Source organism: Mauremys mutica, chromosome 2 (genome assembly GCF_020497125.1).
Source record: "Mauremys mutica isolate MM-2020 ecotype Southern chromosome 2, ASM2049712v1, whole genome shotgun sequence".
NCBI lineage: Eukaryota > Metazoa > Chordata > Testudines > Geoemydidae > Mauremys > Mauremys mutica.
In genome coordinates, this window is record NC_059073.1 from 239514463 (window position 1) to 239536895 (window position 22433).

Consider the following 22433-nt stretch of genomic DNA (forward strand, 5'->3'; position numbering starts at 1 on the left):
GGCTGTACTGGAACAGTGTGGGGACAGGGCTGTGAGTGGAAGGGGTGGAGCAGGGCCACAGGTTCCAGCGCAGGGGGGCCCCCTTCACTTGATCTGGCCCAGGGCCCCAGAAGACCTTAACTTAGAGAACAAACACTCCTCTGCTTGCATCCCCAAAGCTCTGGCATCACAAGACTAACAACAATTAAGCAGTACTTGAAAGACTGAATGGGGCTCATAAGCTAAGAAACAAAACTTGTAGAACTATGTTTAATGGCACCATTTGCTGACTATTGCCACAACAGTACTTTATTACTCCAGTCACAGCAACTCCCAAAAGAATATAATATGATATTGTGATAAATAGTTGCCGTCATATTGATGTACAATAAGTTACTTAGGCTGAAGATATACTATGGGAGAAATCCCCTGCTTGTCGCTTCCTTGAATGAAATGGACTTACTAAGTGGTGTTTCATGAGATGTCACCAGGTAACAGAATCAGGTCTGCTGTGTGGTGACTGATGTTATGATCAGGGGAGCAAATGCCAGAAATGCCAGAGACTGTACCTCGACCTTCTGTGCAAAAGCAGAGGAGGGTGAGGAGTCTTTCTCCACCCTTGGCTAACCTGTCCATACAGACCAGACACCGTTTCAGTCCAGTATCTCTCCTAAGCACAGGGACTGGTCTCTGCTAGCATCCTCTGAGGCACTAACTACCCCAATAGGATGAGGATGGCTGAGGAGACTGCAGGGCCATGTCTGCACTAGTCAATGGAGCAGGGTGACTGTGGAGGGGAAAACATGCTGCGCCCACCTAATACAAAGTGCAGTAGATATGCTCATAGTGCTCCTCTAGGGATCTCAGCGAGTTATTATGCTTCCCTTTGGCACAATACCTCCCACAACTTCTCCTGGGGTGGTGTGCTTTCCCACTGACCCAAAGCCAGGTCAGTAGCCATCAGCAGAGTCTGGGGTAAAATGTACATATGTTTAGCTTGCAGACTGATGCTTGTTGCAAAAATAATGCAGTTAACATCCTACCCATTCCTCACATTTGTTTTAACAGTTTATCTGAAAGTATCTGAAATGCTTCATCCATGATCCCTTCTGTCTGAACACATTTGGGCCCAAACCCACAGACCTTTACTCATGTGAATATTCCTTATCCATGAAAGTACTCCCACTGAACACGGTGTTACCGTGGCATGTGTAAAGCTTCCAGTTAAAACTTTGCAGGATGGAGGATTTTTTATTAATGCCTCCTAATCAGAACGATTAAAAAAAAGTGTAGCTTTTGTTTGCTGGCTAAATCCCACCTCCTCCATCACACATGTACTGTACTTCATCCTTTACACAACTGACCCCAGTAGCCAGTGCTAGTACTTATGTTCTCAAGTCTTTTTTGGCTAGTGATATTAAAGATCAACAGCACTGGATCAACACTGAAAGGAAGAGTCATTATTTATTATCCTGTTTAGTTAAAGGTTCCAAATTGCAGTGCAATGACAGCTGTGAGGATATCCAAATGCTATTTTCTCTCTTTTTGTTTAGTTGAGGACATTATTTAGTTTGTCTTGAAGCTACAGATTTAGTGCCAACACTTTGCTACTAAACTTGTTGTTTAATAAAAGAAAAATTATTTAAGATTTTCCCTGGAGATTCTTTTCTCAGCATCTGACTTGAGAAAGTCTGGTTTAAAATGCTTATATGAAAGGAGAAGTTAGCCTGTTTGAAAAGAGAACTGGAGAGAGGGTTACACTTCTGCCTGAAAACTGCCGGTCCACTTTCACTAGTTTTAGCTTCAGAGGCTGAAGCAGTAACCACAAGTTCATGATTCACTTCCTTTTTAGGGATTTGCACAATATAGATAGCCAAAGAAATGAGTGTATGTCTTGTATTAGCTGGTAAAAGGAGAAGGACTTGCATCTACCCCCTCACCTCCCACCCCTCATGTTGTTGTACTAACTCTGACTCTGTGGCCAGAGCAAATATTTCCTTGTAAAATGAGAAAATACAGGAAGTATTCAAAAGAATAAATTCATTGGCTCACTGTGATGTCCATCACTGGCAATGTTTAAATTGTGATTGGATGTTTTTTTCTGAAATGTATGCTCTAGTTCAAATGGGAATTAATTCAGGGAACTCCTATGGCCTGTGTTATACAGGAGGTCAGACAAGATAATCACTTTGGTCCTTTCTGTCCTTATAATGCCTGGCTATATAGAATAGTGTGTGAGAGAGGGAGAAATCCTATTAAAGCTGGGATCATAGTTTTTACTGTAGGTCTCCAGTAGCAAATCAATGACATGATTGTATTCTGCTTTGCGTACTGGTATGGAAAATGGAAAGGAAGAAAAGAAGAAACGTTAATTATTTCATGGACCAGAACATGCACATTTCTTTCTAGAAAGAGGAGGATGGGCTGCATAGCATCTTACCCATGCATAACAGCATTACAGAAATGTTCTAGAATACAACACAGCAATTTAAAGTACCCTAAGTTAACCCACACTTACACAGAGTGGCTTTTTTGTCCTCCTTTAGTGGTTGCACCACTGATGTCTGAGTTGCTGGCTTTGAGCTAACAGCTGAATCTTTTAGCTCAGTCAGCAGAGGTTCATGCTTTCAGATCTGGAAATACCAGGTCCAAACCCTTCTGCCAATGGCCCATCCGGGGGTGTTGAATTAAATTAGCCTGTTTACATCCTAGCAGGGGTTTGGTGACAGCCTACAGACAGGTTTATCAGGTTTATCCAGCACAGGTTAGTAGTAACCAAAAATCTTTATTGTGACTGTTTTGGTAGCTTATATAACATGAGTTAATGATCTCTATTTAATTCTTCATCAGCAGGTGTCTGCACATATTGACCATCAGCACTTTTGCTGGTAGTCTCAGCAGAAAGGCTAAGGTCTGAACGGCCGGGGAGTCATAGAGAACCTGTAATAGTGTTTCTTCCTGATAAAGAATGGGATACAGGCTAGGGAACATGCACTGCCTGTGATTATTATACCTCTTCTGTGAAAGGAGAGGATTTGGTGCTGTCAGTCTAGCTTCTTTCACGTTGATTTAGATTAGAAGAGCATGTGGCACCATCTAAAAATAAAAAACCCAGGTGAGCAGTCTACAGTCTCACTGCTCAAACTTTTCATGCAGATTATGGGAATGTGAAATTAATTTTCCAGGCACCTGTATTTATTTTACAGCAAATCAGCATCATTCGGAAGCTGCTTCTAGATGGTACAGGAAAGAACAATGGAACAACCTATTGACAATATCTGAGGAACTGACAGCAGCATCTGGGAACTGCATGTCTGGTAAGCCGCTTTGGACATGGCCTGTAATGTTTCCAAGGTGTGAGGTTTTATTTCAGTAATCAAAGAATATCTGATTAAAATCAAGTGTAACACTTGATCAGGAGTGGTATTTTTGTGGTCTTGGCTACCAGAGAGGGCTCCTTTACAGTATAGCTGCTACTGCTGGGTCCTGCAGGGTTGGGAAAGGGTAGGAGTGAGAAGGGAACACTCCACAAATCCTCCATTGGCATTGGGTTCATTAAGGGCCATACCTCAGTGGTTATCTAGTGTAGATGTAGTTATGCCAGTACACCCTGCCCCCAACAAGCCTACCATGCTACGAGTGGGATGGGGTTGAAGAGCCACAGAGTGGGATTTGGCTCAGCAATGCCCAGCAGAGTGTTCCCTACACCGGTGAATTTTCTACTGGTCATTTGCAGCCAGATTATGTCCCCATGATGCCACATGAGTAATGTAAAGAGACTATAAATTCACCAGAGAATATGACCCAGAATGTTTTACTATTGGATTAGATTCCATGAGGTGAACATTCTGTTTTACCACTCATTAATACACACAATTCTGTGTTCTTTTCTGCTCTCTTTTCTCCTCCACCTCCCCAGCCCTGTGCTTCTCTTCAGGAAATCTGGTCTTGTTTATTTTTACATTATTATCTAACAGGCATTAATTATAGCTCCGCATCACTTGGTATGTCTTTAGGGAGCGCATGCAAGTTGTAGAAGCCAGCAGCAAGATGAAAAACACAAGCTCTCTTCAAAGAAAGCAGCCTTTTTACTTTATGGCCTCTGCATATCTGCTGGGGGCCTATATTATTTAATTAGTTATTTATTTAATTTGTTTTTACAGCTTGGCATTAGAAGGACCTGTTCAAAGAACAAAGCCATTCTGGAGTTAGTTTAAAGGACAGTTAGAACACTAACATCTAGTAGAAAAGCTGAAAGTGTTTAACAGTAAAGACATCTTTGCCAAAATACATTTTCAATCAAATAAATATCTACTTATCTTATGTATAGTTGCTGATGAAAAACTGGTATTGTAAGGCTAAATGAGAAGATCATTGAGTAAGTGTTTGGACTTGGAGAGTCAACAATGACAGCACTTTAAAAAGAGATTGGAAACAGGAAAAGAAAACAATCAAGACATCCAAGTAATCTTCCTGAAATTTGTGGAAAGTGGTGAACAAAAGGAAAACCCTGTCTGGATTCAGTATTTTATTCAGATATGTACAGCTTCAGCTCCTGTACTGGAGAATTAGGCTCATATATACATAGGCTCACCTGAGTGTGGTGCTCAATCACAGATGCTGAGATGTCCCTCAGTATCAGAGATCCTTATCTGGCCTGATTTCTAAGGGCTTGTCTACACAAGGACACTCATGAAAATTAATTGTTAAAGTGGATTAGTTAAACTTCATAAAATCTCTGTGTGGACACACTCATTCAGAATTAAAGTGGCCTTACTTTGGTTTAGTTTAATTCACTTTGGAAATGAATTAAAATAAACTGCATTAAGGCCACTTTCATTCTGAATAAGAGCATCCACACAGGGATTTGTTTAACTAATCCACTTTTTAAATTCTCATCTTTAATTAATTCAGATTAATTTGTGTCCTGTGTAGATATGCCCTAAAGCAATAGATGCATGAGAAGACTAACTACTACAATCATAGTCAGTGAGAGCCAGTCAACTGGCTTTGATGCGTTAAATCTCTGAAAAATTAAGGTTTGAGAGCAACTTTGGAGTGTTGCTGCCTGCTTAAATTGTGAAGGTGGTGAATATCTGAAGTTCCTCCTCCAGGCGGGTCAGTAGAAATTCTGCTAGACTTCTCGGCTATTAACGAAAGTGTGCAATGCATGTGTGTTCATGTGTGGTTGATCCATGCACTTGGAACTTTAGCACAGAATCATGGCTTTATGTAAGATGACTAGTAAATTAAAAACTGTTAAGAGCTAAACCCCAGAAGCCATTTGTAGAGCAGCAACAACATGAGGAGGTTAATTGGGACCATCATAGGTCTCTAGAATACTTACCCAAGGCTTGTCCTAACATCCTGGAAGATTGTATCAAAGACCTGAACAGGGGCCTGATTTTGAGAACGTCTGAGCACCCAAAACTTCAGTTGAAGTCAATAGGAGATGCATTTATTCAGCACTTCCAGAGATCAGACCCATGATCAACCTATTGTATTGTGTACCTGTATCCCTTTGAAATGAGAATTCATAGAATGAATATAGATATGGGGACAGAGAAGGCAATGGGGTTTGTCACAGGGATTGGTTCCTGGTTTAGTGTTTCTGTGGTATGGTGTATAGTTGCTGTTGAGTATTTGCCCCATATCTATTCTAGCGACACCATCATAGGACCCAACCACAGTAGCCGCACCATCAGAGACTCATTCACCTGCACATCTACTAATGTGATATATGCCATCATGTGCCAGCAATGCCCCTCTGCCATGTACATTGGCCAAACCGGACAGTCTTTATGTAAAAGGATAAATGGACACAAATCGGACATCAGGAATGGTAACGTACAAAAGCCAGTAGGAGAACACTTCAGTCTCCCTGGACACTCAATAACAGATTTAAAAGTAGCCATTCTTCAACAACAAAAAAACTTCAAAAACGGACTTCAAAGAGAAACTGCTGAGCTACAATTCATTTGCAAACTTAACACCATCAATTTGGGCTTGAATAGGGACTGGGAGTGGCTGGCTCACTACAAAAGCAATTTTCCCTCTCTTGGTATTGACACCTCCTCATCAATTATTGGGAGTGGACAACATCCACCCTGATGAAACTGGCCTTCAACATTGGTTCTCCACTTGTAAGGTAACTCCCTTCTCTTCATGTGCTAATATATATTTTTGCCTGTACCTGTAATTTTCACTCCATGCATCTGAAGAAGTGGGTTTTTTACCCACAAAAGCTTATGCCCAAATAAATCTGTTAGTCTTTAAGGTGTCACCGGACTCCTCGTTGGTTTTGTGTCTATTCAGAATCATGTCTGCTCTAAAGTGACAATCAGTTACACCTGACAACATTAGAATTGTATATTTGTCATAGAAGGCATAATCTGAAGCCAATGGGTTTGCACAGATATAAATGAGGGCATAAACTTGACTACAGAATCTTTATTAGCAGTGATAATGCATGAGAGAGAACTTTTTTATTCTCATATCTTATCTGATTGGCTTTGCAGAGCTGCTGGTTAGACCCCCAAACTCCCCACCTCTCCACACTCTTTATATTGCTTGTAAACTGAGCATAGTTGATCTGGACTCACTGCGTGACAGTAAACATGGAACCCCCTGTGATGCCAATTTTACAATTACTTCTCAGGGTAGAACCGCACTTTAAGGAATAATGATTTATGTAGCGGGTATTGCCTCACAATTCATGACCAGTAGAAGGAGTTGAGGGTCCCAGGTGAACCTCATTGCTCTTAATCCAGATTTTCATTAAAGGCTAGGAAATACCCAGTCCAGAGGTAATTATTGCTATTATAAAAAATATAGTTAGTGAAGAAAAAAATATAAATGTTTACTATTACAGTGCTGGAAAACTAGAGGTTAAATCGCACAGTTTCTATGCTTTGGTTTATTGAAAACTATTCAAATTACAAACTTGTCACTTTACATTTCAGGGTTTCCTGGTTCAGCTTGTAGGTTAGGGGGCTCTATAGGGAAGTGGAAGATCTGGGCCTAGCAGCAGACAGACAGATCACCTAGAGTAGGGGTGGCCAACCTGAGCCTGAGAAGGAGTCAGTATTTACCAGTGTACATTGCCAGAGAGCCACAGTAATACATCAGCAGCCCCCATCAGCTCCCCCACCCCGTTCTCAGGGCCTCCCACCCACCAGCAGCTCAGCCAATCAGCACCTCCCTCTCCCTCCCCGCACCTCCCAATCAGCTGTTCTGTGGCGTGCTGGAGGCGGAGGGATGGGGGATGAGGGCACTGCAGGCTTAGGGGAGGGGGCAGGAAGAGGTGGAGTGGGGACAGGGCCTGTGGCTGAGCCAGCGGCTGAGCACATTGGAAAGTTGGTGCCTGTAGCTCTGGTCCTGGAGTTGGTGCCTATACAAGGAGCTGCATATTAACTTCTGAAGAGCCGCATGTGGCTCCAGAGCCACAGGTTGGCCACCCCTGACCTAGAGTAAGGTGGGGGTGAGCTGTGCCTCTCTGTTTGAGGAAGCAGCCTGCTTGTCTTGCTCTATTTTGGGATTCTTGTGTGTTATTGACCTGAACCCTAACAAACAAAAGCAGTGTTATGTTGCAACAGTCTGGCAAAAGTATTTGTTTTTATCTAATGATTCTGTGTGTATGCTGTGTACACAACACATACCGATCTTTTCCTTGCAGCTAAAGACTGATACAATAACCAGTTGAAAAGTAGAACAGCCTGATGGCTCCAGTTCAGAAAAGAATTCAAGCATATGCGTAACTTTCAGCGTGTACTTCAATCCCATTGACACCAACACATGCTGATGAGCTTTGGTGAGTAGGGATGGACTGCTAAATCAGAGCCTATAAATGTGCCATTAAACTGATAATTGAGACCAAGACTAATAAACATGTTAAAATATCATTGTTCTATCAATAAGCCAGAAGCACAAGAGTTCATCCTTAGTTTTTTCTTAGTGGTACTTATAAATCTTGGAAAAATTTACAAGACTCACTTTCCAACATTAACAGAGAACAGTTCCCCTTTGTCTCAGGTTATGAATGTCTCTCATAAACTTTTAAGCCTTGTGGGTGGGATGCTGGTAACTGCTGCTGCATGGAAAAACATTTTACAATATGTGGTACTATTGTTGCTTTGTGTTATGTATTAAACCATTTTATCCACTCAGCCATAGAAATACAGATCTTTCAAGTTCTACTACTTCAGACCTTTCTAGCTGCTCCTTTGAGCCCTCTTGGATGGTTCAGAAGTTGGAAAAAAAGCTTAATGAAAAAAAATACCATTTTGAACTTGCTTCCATTTAACATAATTAGAATTAGAACTTTTTTTTACTTTGTTCTCAAAATATTTTTTCTAAAAAATTTGAACAGTCAAAATTTTAATTTCCCCTTTTTGCTCGCTTTTCTTTTTTGTTTTTTTTTAAAAAGGAAATGTTTTTTCTGTCTAAAACTTTCAACCATCTTTATTCAGAAGTTTTCTTCAGTGTCTCTTTATGCTGCCTCTGCTCTCCACTATTTGTGGGATTCCATTTCCCTCCACCCACAGCTGTTTTGGAACATTCCATTTCCTTCTTTCCACAGCTAATCATCATTTTGAGAGTCTCCTCTTCAACTATTCTGGACCTCTCTGATTGTCTGGCCTCTGCACTTTTTCCATTCCTCCTTCCCAGACGCTGTGGGCCATTGTAATATGAAAACTGCATCCACTACAGGCCCATTCAGATGTTCTTTTCAAGTGTTTAGGGCTTTTCTGATCTTCTTCTCTCAAAAACTATAATGTAAGGTGAGCATCTCAGTGTCTTCAGGCTCCTACTGCCCTCCTGCAGTAAAATCCTCTTCCAACCTCTGGCTGCCCTTGAACACTTTAATCTTCCATAACTGTAACATTTCCCCCATATTCCTAAATCTATTCCTGGATGTATACAATCTCCCCTTAACTGCTATGGGCCATTCCAATTTTAAGCACCTCAGCCTACCTCCTTCCCCTCTAGCCACTCCTGGCAGCCAAACCAAGTTTACTGAGCCTTACTAGGTATATTTAATTGTGAAACAGTTATACAGTCCAGCAATAAATGGGATATCCATGCCAGAAGATCTACAAACAGGATTTACTTGGCTCTTGCAGCAATGAGGTAAGAGGATTAAATGAGTTTGTGGTCACACATAATCAGACCACCATCAGAGACATAAAAGAAAGCTAGGCCCATTGTACTAAGGAAAATATTTAGATAGCTCACATTAAGAGAAACATCTCTGGCTATTTATAAAAACAGCAGTTTCTGAGCTTTATTCCTGGAGGTTAGCATCTCACTCCCTGTGAGATGATAAATTATATGTCATTGCAAACTAGCAGGAGAAATCTATGGCTTGTGTTCTGCAGGAAGTCAGACTAGATGATCCTAATAGTCTCTTTTGGCCTTAAAATGTATGAATCTATGAATTTCCATACAGCTTTAAAACTGATTTACCAATAAGCAGAACTTTACTGCTTAATGGCTTCTTACTGAAGTCAATGAGAGGGATGAGTTCTCAGCACCTCTCCCGACCAGGCAAAATGATCGATGTAGTTTCATTTTTGATTTTGAAAGCTGGTTAAATCAAGATGGAAAGTGGTTTGCATTATTTGACACTGATCTTCTATAATGGCACTGTCACATGTCATTTTTCAGCAAGATGCTGTAGTCGTAATATCAGTGAAGGGCTCTAACTACAACTTTAAAGACTTGATTCAACAGTTAATGAATTCAATGGAAAGACTCCCCTTACCATCACTGGGAGGCTGTAATGAATAACTTTAGACCAAATTCTTCCCACATTTACTTCTTCGTACTCCTCATTCATGTCAGTGTGACAGCACTGGCCTGAGATCAGAATTTGGCCTTCTATTTATATAAATGGTACATAGGCCTTGAAGATGTAAAGCACTATAGAAATGCAAAGTGATGTAACTTACTGTTCAATGTCCAAGAAACTTTTAGTTAAGAGATGATTCAAACCACAAATTTTATCCACTCTTCTCCTTCCCCAATTCAGCTAAAATGTAATTTGCGTCCATTAGTTTAGAAGGACCAAAACAAACATGCTTGTTTAGAGATTGGACAACCCTGGAACCTTTTATGTGAGGCCTCCAATCCATCTGGAACGATGGTGGCTAATTTAAAATGGAGTGCAGATTCATTAGAGGCATCCCAATTTTTGCCCATTTCTATTTTAAACTATTTTAAAGCTATTACTCCCCATATACACTGGCGTAACCATTAGCATTTGGACTAATATACCAATGGTAGGACTGTGTGTCTTGTGCCAGTAGCAAACACAAAGGATGATTCTCAACTGAGACAAGTTTGGCATCACTCTCTTTTGGTACATCTGGTAGAGCTGCTGACTTGAGGATTCTGATTTGAGTCTCAGCTGTGGTAATATTCAGGTTGCACATACACATTGAATCCAACCCTCACATTAGGGGTTCTATGGCTTGGTGCTGGCTTTAATTGCTGGTCAGACAAAAAGGCACACCAGAGTTGTTTGATACAAACTGAGGGCAGGATGAGGCCCAGTGTTAATGAAAAGGAAGAAATGGTATTTATCAAAGTAAAACTCCAGGGCTCATGTTCACTGCTGTTGTAAATGAGTACAACATCGTTGCCAGAGCCATAATCCATATGTGATTTATAAAAGCTTGCACTTCTGTTTAAACTATTTATCTTGGTGAAAATAGGGACAAACACACTGTTTATCAAAGGTTACAAAAGTGAAATCCTAAGGCACTGGCATTTGAAAATATCTCCTTTGTGACTAATGACTGATTCTGATGATGTATCTCTTGCAGAAAAATCCACAAACCCGCAAAGCTTATGATAATCCAATCTTTGCCTCTCTGTTTAAATATTATTCCATGCTTCAGGCCAGAGGACTGGCCTTTATTTGGAACTATATTTTGTTTCTCTCAGTTATCCCTGGAAGATGTACTTTGCAAACGCAAGTGTTTCTCTTCTTTTCTTTTAAATATATAATTGTTTCCTTACACTTTGGTCCTTGCATGTGACCTGTGGTTTTACCTCTTCTTTGTATTAGCTAGTGAATAGGATTTTTCTGACTTCATTCATTTATGTAGCTTTAGGCAAATGTAACTGTAAAGCTCAGGAGACTGAATCTAGCAATCAGCATAGAAATTATTAATCTCGAACACATTAGTCCAGATCCTCTCACTTAATATTAGTGAGCAATCCCATCAAAATCACTGACACTAACTGTGAGAGTAAGAGTTGCTTGTGCGAGTTATCTTGGTCGTTATCTTGATTCCTAAGGGTGACACTTCCTATACTAGTTTTTGCTTCTCAGTATTTGGACCAGGTCCTGAGTTGGTGCAAACTGGAGTACTCTCATGATGTCAATAGAGTGAAGCTGATTTATGCCAGCTGAGCCACCTTCACCCCAATCATACATACACTTCTTCCCTCTTAGCTTTCAACAATCTACTATTTAGCGAGGGCCTCTAACCATATAGCTATATTATGGTAGGGGCCTGAGTGGACTTTTTGAGCCATAAATTTAAACTAATACACTATATTAAAAATTAAAGCTATTTAACTTTGACTTTTACTGCTTTCTTCAAGCAAGAATCTTTGTTGAGGAATGTTATTAACATAATTTAGATAAACCCATGACATCCTGTCTGGAAGCAAAGGCTCTCTCTCAATTGTCAAGTGGAGAAATGTATGTCAAGGTTTCAGTTTCCATCTTGTAAATGAAGCAGTCTCAAAACGTTTTTTAGCAAAGGTCACTCTCACCTTCATCTCTACTGCCTGCTGATCAAACATTATGAAAGCTGTGTCACATGCTGAGCTGAAGGCAACTGTGTTTATTGAATGTCCAGGTCAATTATAGCACAGTGATCAGCCGAATTTTTCATGAAAGGCAGCTATTGATAGAGCAACTTAACCAAAATAAATAGCTATTTTTAATATTTAAAATTACAGATTTTCACCCCCTAAAACCATGTATAAATAACTGCCTTTGCAAAGTAGTTCATTTTAGCATTTGACAGCAATCCACAATGGGGAGAAAGAGTCCTGGAAACCTGGGAAAAGTTCCAGTGGATTTCATTCTGCTATAATTTAGAGCCTGCTGGAAATGCTGAGGGATTGATTGCTTTCTATGGAGTATTCCAATATAGTCCATTTGTGTGTGTTGTTTCAGTGCTTTTTTCATTCTTTGGAGCATGCTGCAGGAAAGGGAATTTCTCAGAAACACATGCTGTTCCAACTTCACAACATCCCCCATCTCCCCCACAAGCATTCTCTGTTTGTTGTGATGGGCCTGGACCGTCAGGAAGAACTCCATAGTGGTTGCATGGTCCACAAGGTGTAATTTGGGAATGACTCTTTAAAGTCAAAATAAATATTGAAATTCCAATATATTAATTTCATTTGGCAGTATGGTTCTCTTCACCTCTGGCAATACCCATTTGATAGGCATTTAAAAATTGGAGTAATTTTAAAAGTACAGTTCTTTGAAAAAACTGCTGGAATTGCAGTTCCTTAAAAATTCAAGGTTAGGCTGTTAGATTGGTCTTAAATTTGAGAATATCCTAGTTCAGCTTCGATTTTGAATGACTAGTAGAAGGGGTCAAAAGGTAGGTCACAAATAGTTTCATATTAATATGAGTTCACTATATGTGGTCCTCTGTTATTTGTAGTCAACAAGTAATCAGACAACTGCTGGTCTGTTCATGGAAAAAGTCAGCAAAACCTGAAAGTCTGATGAGTTTTATCACAAATTACTATCCAGCTAAACCACATGCTGTAGTTCATTGCTCACTAGTCACTTGTCATTGTTTGTTAATTAGTCATTCTCCTGTTTAAAAAAGTTGGCCAGTCAGGAAACAGAACCAACACCATATGATGTAGGTGACCATTCACACACTGTGAATAGTGAACAGCCGAAGAACACAATCCTGCTCCACTAAAGCCAGTTGCAGCCTTATCATTAACTTCCATGGAAGGAGAATCAAGGTCAGTCAACCGTTTGCAAACAACCCTCAGGTTGAAGTTCGATACAGTTGCAAAATACTTAAATAGAGCAACCACATTCATAGAAATCCAGATCAGTTTTGAACAATTCAAAATGTGAAGAAACCCCAAAGTTTGCTGAGTAAGTTGTTCATAATAAATAACGTGCCCAATTCTGCTCATGAACATAAAATGGAAAATCCTAGCCTGTGGCTACATAACTGTAATCAGATGCCTCAGTTTGGCAATAATGCCTATAATCTATCTTTCCATATCACAGATTTCTTGAAGAAAAAATGGGGCTAGACAAGCCAAACAGTCTGAAGTTACTTACAGGCCAAAAATATGAGATTACAGTAGACTTCAAACATGTGGGGAAAAGAACTCATAGTTAGCAGCAGTCATATTTAGTTTAAGGAAGGGCAAAGGCCACTGCAGTTGGCCTGTGTCTTGTCCTGCCTTGGGGAAAACTCATCTGGCTCTTTGCTATGTACATTTTGATCTTATCGGTTTGAAAAGTACAACTCTAGGAGAAGTGCTTATTTCCAGATAAATTAGCTTGTCCTAGGTAATGGACACAAAGTCAAGCCCCCCCCAGTCCAGGCACTCCTTTCACCTCAAGTGCAGGTCACAAAATGGATGCTTGCTCACCTCTCTGTGAAACAGAAAACAAAAAGTTTCCCTTTAAACCATTAGAAACCAAACTGCCTTACTCTGTTCAGAGTAAATTTAAACTGTACTAGGAGCAAGGAGGAAAAAAAATAAAGACATACCAGTTAGTTCTAGCCTTGGAATGTTTTCACTGTATGCTCAGGGAGGAAGCCAAGCTAAATATTTACATTAATCCTCCTGAGAGTGGCAGAAGAAAGTCAAAGATTGATCCTGCAAACTCTTACTAACATAAGTAGTCTTGGTGCATGTGAGCAGCTCCACTGACTTCAATAGAACTGCTTGTGTGAGTAAGAGGTTGCAAGATCTTGCCCTTAATAGTCAATGAAAGCAGATCATTAAAGGTTAGAATGAATGATGCAGGAGTCCAATCCTATGAGGTGTTGAGCATCTCTGGTAACTTGCTGAGCTTCCCTTCCCCCATGATTTCAAGTGTAAGCTCTTTGGAACAGAGACTCTCTTTTACACTATATCTAAACTATGCACCACCTGAAGCTGGGAATAGGATATATGGGGCTTCACTGGGGAGGCCATTTGTCCAGTTTACAACTGGACAGTCCTCTTTTGGGCACTGAGACAAAACTGGATGTGGCTTCATCTGGTATTGGACGGGGAACGCCATTTTGAAGAGCCTACTGCTGGTCTGGCCTTGTATGCACTGTTTGTGAGAGGTCATGCTGCAGAGGAGGTGGGGGAGCAGGACACTCCTTAAAACAGTGTTCCACATGTAGCATGACCTTACATGAACTGTCCGAGAGGTCATGCCAGTGGGGGTAGGCCCATGCTATTCATAGCAGTACCTTTCCAGTACATCCTACATTAATGTTCATGAACCTGCCTCTGTGGCTGACCAGCGCCTGCATAATCATGGAAAACTACCCCTTTTGGGTTTATGTATTCACATTATCCTTGCAGCGGGCAAACTATGGGCACATCAGTCCCATCAACGCCCTGGTGCAGTTTGGAAAGCCTAGTCTCTCAAAACCAGCCATTATTTCAGGGGCATTGTTTATGCCCACCAATTTGGGGTGAATCACAGTCCCAATCACCTCAAAAACTTCCACCACCACAACCCCAACAGTGGACTTGCCAGTACCAAATTGGTTAGCCACAGACCTGTAACAGTTTGGCTTCCAGATGGCTATAGCAACCCATGTCTGCACTCGTTTGACCTCCCTCATGCACGTGACCTGATGCTGAAGGGGCAAAGCAAGCTGCTCTGGCCATGGCAGGTCTGGGCCGAGGCTCAGTTGGGCCCGGGGGAGGAGCACCTTTCCCCGGGCTGGGGGAAGGGTGCCTCTCCCCTGGCTGTGGCAGGTCCGGAGTTGGGTTGAGGCTGGGGGAGGAACACCTCTCCCCTGGCTGTGGCAGGTCCAGGGCTCGGTTGGGGCTGGGGGAGGGACACCTCTCCCCTGGCTGCGGCAGGTCCAGGGCATCTCTCCCCACCCTGACTGAGCCCTCAGAAGCCTCTCCCCACCCAAGCCTGAGCACCTGCACGGTGCTTAATAGGCTGCTGTGTGGCCATGCAGCTTAGAGGGAACTTAGCTTGTTGCCCTGCTCCAAAAGCACCATTCTACATATGGGGAGTCTGTGGCTATGGCAACAGGCATATGCACCATCAACTGGGTGGTATCTGCCAGGTTTATATCACCCTCCAAGAGGTGCCTTTAATAGGACAAACACCACCACGAAATGTCCACCAGCATTTCAAGAGTGCTCTGCCTGACTCCTGAAATAGGACTGAAAGCACAAGTTCTTCCATCGGTGCTATATCCATGCTGCTGGCTCCAGTTGCTGGGAGCGTGCAGACCCAGAAATGTCTCGACTGGGTGTGTCCATAGAGCTTCTCTCCTTCCTGCCTCACAAACCCCCTTCCAACTCCCTCTTGGGGGACCATTCTCACTAGGTGATTCTTCAATGGAAGATGGAATCCCTCGTACACAAAGGGGCAAGACACATCTGCAGCTGGCCCGGGTCAGCTGACTCAGGCTCACAGTGCATGGGCTGCCAGGCTGTAAAATTGCTGCTTAGACATTCAGGCTCGGGATGGAACCTAATTGGCTGGGACCCCATAAGGGGGCTGATCCCAGAGCCCAGGCTCCAGCCTAAACCCAAATGTCTACACAGCAATTTTTAACCCTGCAGTCTGAACCCGAGTCAGCTGATCTGGGTCAGTTGCGGCTGTGCTACAGGTCTTTTATTCCAGTCTAGATGTACCCATAGTATATTCCTGGATGCAAACTCTTTGTCTAGCACCATTCCTTGGGATGTGGGACTCTGCAGTCCAACTGCCCTTGGCTCTGAAACCAGTGCCGAGACCCCACAACCTCCCCAGTTCCCTATGTTCACTGGTTTATAGTTTAACTCTTTGGGGACCACATGGCAAGTAAAAAAGAGGAACACAGGATTTGCACAGGATTTTCTTAACCACAATAAATGTTATCCTGAAAACATACCAGAATTACCAAACAACAAAAGTCTCTATGCCGCCTCCACAAGTCTATGCTCACCCTTGAGAGTCCTAGGCCAGTTGGTGTGTCAGGTAGCTAGGCCCCCTCCTTCAGTCATTCTGTGTCAGGCAATGGTCACCTAGCAAGAGAGAGGGAGAGTTCTGGTCAAGAGATCAGCTGGGTAGTCCCAGCCTTCCTGGAGTTCTGACTGCGAAAACTGATCCTCTTCAACCTGGCTCTTCTCTTTAGAAAAACTAGTGTTCTAGGCCCCCTTGAGTGGAAGATAAGCACAGAGATGACTCTTCTGTCAGTCCTTCAGGTTGTTGTTACACATTACAATAAACTGGTCTTGGTCTGTCCTTTACATCTCCAAGCAGTTAAAGCTACATTCTGAATGTGTAGGTCACGTTCTTCAAAACAGTGGTTAGAATGTCAATTGAAGATCATAGTTTGGTACAGACATATACATACATATATCAATCCATCACAGTATATAATCTAGGATTTGTAAGCCTCTTGGGGTAGGGGGCATGTCTCAGTTACTCTGTGTAAAGCCCATGTTAGTAGATTTGCAATGCCTACAGTCCCCCCCTGGTAGATTCTGGCCCCCAAGCAGGCTTTGCATTTGTGTCCCAGCATACTATTTTGCCTCTGTTTTGGGCTTCATTTAATATTTGCTATCTGAAATGATGACAAGCAGCAAGAACAAACTCTACAAAAGCACTTATTGAGTTGTTCAAGGAATCTTATAGTATGTCATTTTTCACAAGATGGGGGTAAAAATATAGGTGCTAATGTAATCTTGATCTTTCAAAAACGAGGAAGAAGGGATGGAAATAAATTAAGGTACCCTCCTGCAAATATTTATTTTTTAAAGTACTTTACAGTTTCTGGTAAGGTTTGCTTTCTTATGTGTATGCTCCATGGCTAGCTGGTTCCTATCACTTCATGCAGGGGATGCACAATTCAGTCTTTTGTGTCAACAAGCTGTGCAGACAGTCATGACAATGTCTACACCAAGGGTAGGCAACCTATGGCACGCGTGCCGAAGGTGGCACAGTAGCTGATTTTCAATAGCACTCACACTGCCCGGATCCTGGCCACTGGTCTGGGGGGCTCTGCATTTTAATTTAATTTTAAATGAATCTTCTTAAACATTTTAAGACTGGCACGCGAAACCTTAAATCAGAGTGAATAAATGAAGACTCGGCACATCACTTCTGAAAGGTTGCCAAACCCTGGTCTACACTATCGTGTGCCTCTGTTCTTTGTCTGCCTTAATTGATATTAGTTCATTTGCACAAATCCTCTTATATAATAGAGTAAATATGATCCCATTGCATAGCCTCTGATTGATATTAGATATAGCAATTGATCACGTTTGCATTCCTATAGTATATAGCTGTCTCACATGCAGGAGATGTAGAATAGATGTACGCAAAAGTAAGACCAGCATCTCTCTGGTCTGTGCCATTTGGTTCTCAGATTTTGAGGCTGGCCTTCCTTTTCCAGGGGAAAGCAAATTAAAACAGCTTTATGGTAAAAGAAAAGAGGAATATTTTTTCCATCCTTGTTGGATTATTTTCCCTTGGGGCTCAGGAAAAGAACAGTGTACTACATATGGAATAGATGGTTCTGCTATTGCTAAACCACAGCTAGGCCGCTAAAAATCTTCTAAAAAGCATATTTAAAAAAAACCAAATATATTCCAGCAGATGGCTGAGGGAAAGATTTTTTTTTTTAATGGCCCAGTCCAAACACCATTGATACCAGTGGGAATCTTTCCACTGAAGTCAATGGGCATTGGCTCAGACCTTTAAAGAGTCATTCTTGAGTACTGTACTGGGGCTACCAAAACCAAGACAGAGGGGGATTTGTGGCAAATCTAAATATAACTAGGGCATCTGGTTTTTGGTGAGTGCAACAGAACCCAATAAATACCCACTGTATTCTGTTTGAAGACATTCATATATAAGAATTGTAAAAAAAAAAAACAACCCCAAAACCTAAGGTTGCTTTGTTTTTCTGCCTTGGAGGATTGTTAGCCCTTTTTCTGACCGTTCTACTCAAATTATGTCTGTGGCATCTTTGCTCTAGCTTCTCTTTATGCAGTCTCTTCAATACCAGTCACTTCATTGCCCCTGTACTCGTACTTTCTCTGTTGTGTTAACTTCTTTGCTGCTTTTTGAACTCCTTCAGGCGTAGTGGTGCCAGCCCCACAGACCTCTGCTTCCTCTTCCTTCTTCCTGTGATCTCTGAGGTGCCAAATCCTCCTCTGAATCCTCTTCCTAAATTATCTCTGCCGTCAGCCCTCTCTGTTCTCCTCAGTTTCTTCCTGTGATCCCTGTAGTGCCAGTCCATTCACATCTCTAGTTCCAAAGGTGCCGGCTTCTTCACTATTCCTATATTCTCTCCTATTCCCATAGTCATGGTTCTGATCCTTTACCTTAAAAAAATTCCTTTACCTCCCTGCTAATATTTGCAGACAACAAAAGTGCTAGGTATAATTAGCTAAATATAATCCACCAGACGTGGAGCTTAAAAGTTGTTTGGTTCTATATTATATAATTTTCTTCTTGTATTATTAAAATGATACCAGAGCCATCCCTAGGGTATGGTCAATTGGAGCAACCGCCCCGGGTGAGGCAGGAGGTGGGCAGGCGGGGTGAGGAGGTGAATGGGAACGTGAGTGGCAGGCGGGCAGGGAGCGAGAAGCAGCCCTCCCTACCAGAACCTCCCAATCCCCCAGTGCCTCCTACCCACCAGCAGCGCCTCCCTCTCAGTGCCTACTGAGGATCAGATGTTTCATCTGCGGCATCAGGAGGCACTGGGGGAGACAGGAGAGGAGCGAGGATGCAATACACTTGGAAGAGGGGGCAGAACTGGGTGGGGAAGAGGTGGGGCGGGGGTCGGAAGAAGCAGGGTGGGGATGGGGATTTGAGGGAAGGGGTGGAGTTCAGGCGGGGCCTGGGCGGAGCTTGGGGGAGCACCCCCTCGGCAGATTAGAAACTTGGCACCTATGTCCTGGGCCCCGCACCCCCCTAAGGATGGCCCTGGATGATATAATTTAGTATTCAAGGTTTAATAAAAGGAACATTCAAAGATCATCCCTATGTAAGGACATTTTTGCATCCTGCACACCTCATGCATGTGTGATTCTGACACTTGTGCTGGCATGGTATGTTTATTTTCTGTGTTATCATATCAGTGTTATCAGGGGACGGTATGGATCAGCATTCACGTCGCACTCCCCATCAGTACCCTGCCCGGGCTGGGGAAGATAATGGTCCAATCAGCAGACCAAATTCAGTGATGCATCCTGGTTACCTGACACCTGAGGCATATTCACATATGCTCAGAAGAAGTGTGGTGGAATTGATGCTTAATTACAAACATATAAACATACCATAGGCTAATATATCAGAGAATACATAGAGAATAACACTGTTTGATAAAAACATACGCTAAGGCCTAGTCTACACTAAGAATTTACATCACCATTGCTACATCTTTCAGGGGTGTGAAAAATCCATACCCCTGAGAGACGCAGCTATACCAACCTAATTTCCAGTGTAGACAGTGCTAGATTGATGGAAGACTTCTTCCATCGACCTAGCTACCGCCTCTCATGGGGGAGGGGGAGCGGGTGGATTACCTATGCTGACAAGAGAATCCCTCCTGTCGGCATAGGTAATGTCTACACTGAAGTGCTACAGCTGTACCACTGTAGCCTATTAAGTGTAGACAAGCCCTTAGGGTCTATCAGTGAAAGTTCAGCCCAAGGTAGCAGGTGAGAAGACTGAACACCTACCTCCACCTTCTTGCTACATGATAGGGCCATATTTCAAAGGGCCTAAGTCTGAGATGGTTCTAGACATGGGGATCTTAGGAGACCAGCTCACTCAGAAAAATATATGAAAGTAAAACATAGTTTTCACCTGGAATCTGTGTGTCATGTAGAGCACTTAATGTAACAGTGTAAGTATTTTCTGAATTCCACATAAAATTGCACTTTGGGGCATCTGTTACTGTGCATGTTTCAGTAGTGCCAGTCATAGCCACAGCAAGACATCAGGCACTGAACTGAACAGCCTGTCAGACACAGCAGAAGGCTGAAAAGCATTTTCAAAGATGCTGTTAGCCTTGCATGCGTTTGCTAACTAAGAAACAGCTAAATAGTTTTGACACAGTCACCAGTGATCTCCATTTTGTGCATGTAAACTTCACTCGCTCATTCGGACTCTATATTTCTTTTCATTGGTTCCCTAACAACTGCAGTGGATGATCTTTGCATGTTGTGAGCCGAAGCAAAGGAACAAAACTGTAAAGGCAGATTTGATGTAGAGCCACCAGCAGCATGCTTCAGTTTAACTTTTACCACTGACTTCAAGGGGTCTAGGATTTCACTCCTGGCATCGAGCTCATGGTGACATTTGGGTGCTTTTAGGATGCCCAGAAGATTGGAAGGCTTTTAATAGTGGGCACATTTGAAATATGTCACTATGTTTTTGTAGGTCTATTCTATAGATCGTTCTATATGTGAAAGCTGATCACAGGAATAGGTTATATAGTATCTTTCCACATAGACAAATAAAATTGATTTATTCTTAACTAACTATTCTAAGCTTTTGTTTTAGAGAATAATTTTTGATCTTCAATTTACGCTTCCAGCATGCTAGCAAAAAGAAAATTCTTGTGGTTCAAAAATAAAATGCGGTGAGGTTTTTTTTTTCATATGGATGCAATAAAGACTATTTCTGGTGGCCCAGCCATTACACACACAAATAGTTTTTGACAGGGAAAATAATCACAGATTAGGTTGGGTTTTGGCAATAATCCAGTAACTGAAACCTTTTTACAAGGCAGTTGCTTTAATGCATATTTTTTCCACAGAAATTGCCATTTAAATTATGTTAATGTTTTTCTGTTTGAATATACTGATTGCTTTCTCATTTCTGCATTACTTATTGGATTGATTATGCTGGCATTTTCTCATGATAATTTTTGGGGGGGAATGGGAAGAATGCATTTGTCATGATGAAATAACAAAAGTCATAGCATTGTGGATAAATAAAGAAAATTAAAAAATTTGAATGAAATCAGGTGTACTTTAAAAAGTCATTTAATCTATTTTTTTTCATTCCAATGTTATTTGAAATAGGCCTATGTAAGAGTATGGAGAAGCTACTGTAGCTCTGCATGTCTAGTCTAAGGGATTTATATGTCTCTATTGCCATAGTATATGAATGCCTTGCTATTGTTAATGTATTATCCTGTTAATGACCTTGTCCGGTAAGGAAGTATCATCCCCAATTCACAGATGGGAAACTGAGGCACAGAGCGAGTAAATTTCTTACCCAAAGTCAAATAGGAAGTTTGTGTTGAAGTGGGGCACTGAACCCAGGCCTAGTCCTAGATTAGTGCCCAAATGGCTGGCCCTTACGTCCTCTCCTGATCCAAAGCCCACTGAAATCCACAGAACAAATCCCATTGACTTCATTGTATTTTGGATCAGGCCCCATACAAAGGCCTGCTCCTGCAACTTTTACCTATGTGAAATGTCCTTTCACAGGTGAGCACTCCCACTATCTTCCAGGCAAGAACTGCAAGGTAATATCTTAACATGCCATAAAAACTGACTCAAACAGAATCCTTTATTGGATAAAGCATAAAGAATAGACCGAAAGGTGAAAAACAACATCTCTGGCATCCCAGATCACTTGAGAAATCAAGGAGACATTCAGATGATGCAATGTTCAAGGAGTAGTCTATCTACAGCAGGGTTTTGCCAAACAGGGGTTGCCACTTGTGTAGGGAAAGCCCCTGGTGGATCAGGCTGGTTTGTTTACCTGCCCTGTTCACAGGTCCGGCCGATTGCGGATCCCACTGGCTGCGGATCGCTGCTCCAGGCCAATGGGGGGCTGCTGGAAGTGGCGCAGGCCGAGGGACATAAGCGGCGACTCCTGTTTGAGAAACCCTGGTCTACAGAAAGCTTTATTTGACAGAGAAGTGCTAATAATAGTAATCATGGAGCTGGGCCCTGTCACCACTTCACAGGAAGGAGAACATGGAGGAAAGGCAGTGATGAATTTCTGGCCCTATTGTAGTCAATGGCAAAGCTACCACTGACTTCAGCAGGGCCAACATTTCACCACAGATTTACAATTACAAGGATCTGTGGCCACAAAACCCCCTAATTGGGCTGTGTTAATGCAAGTTAATGCAAAAATAGCCACCACCCATTAACATGGATTGCAAGCGCTTTAGGACCAGGGTTGTCATTTACTATATGTTTGTATAATTTCTGGCACAATGGGGCATGTCCAC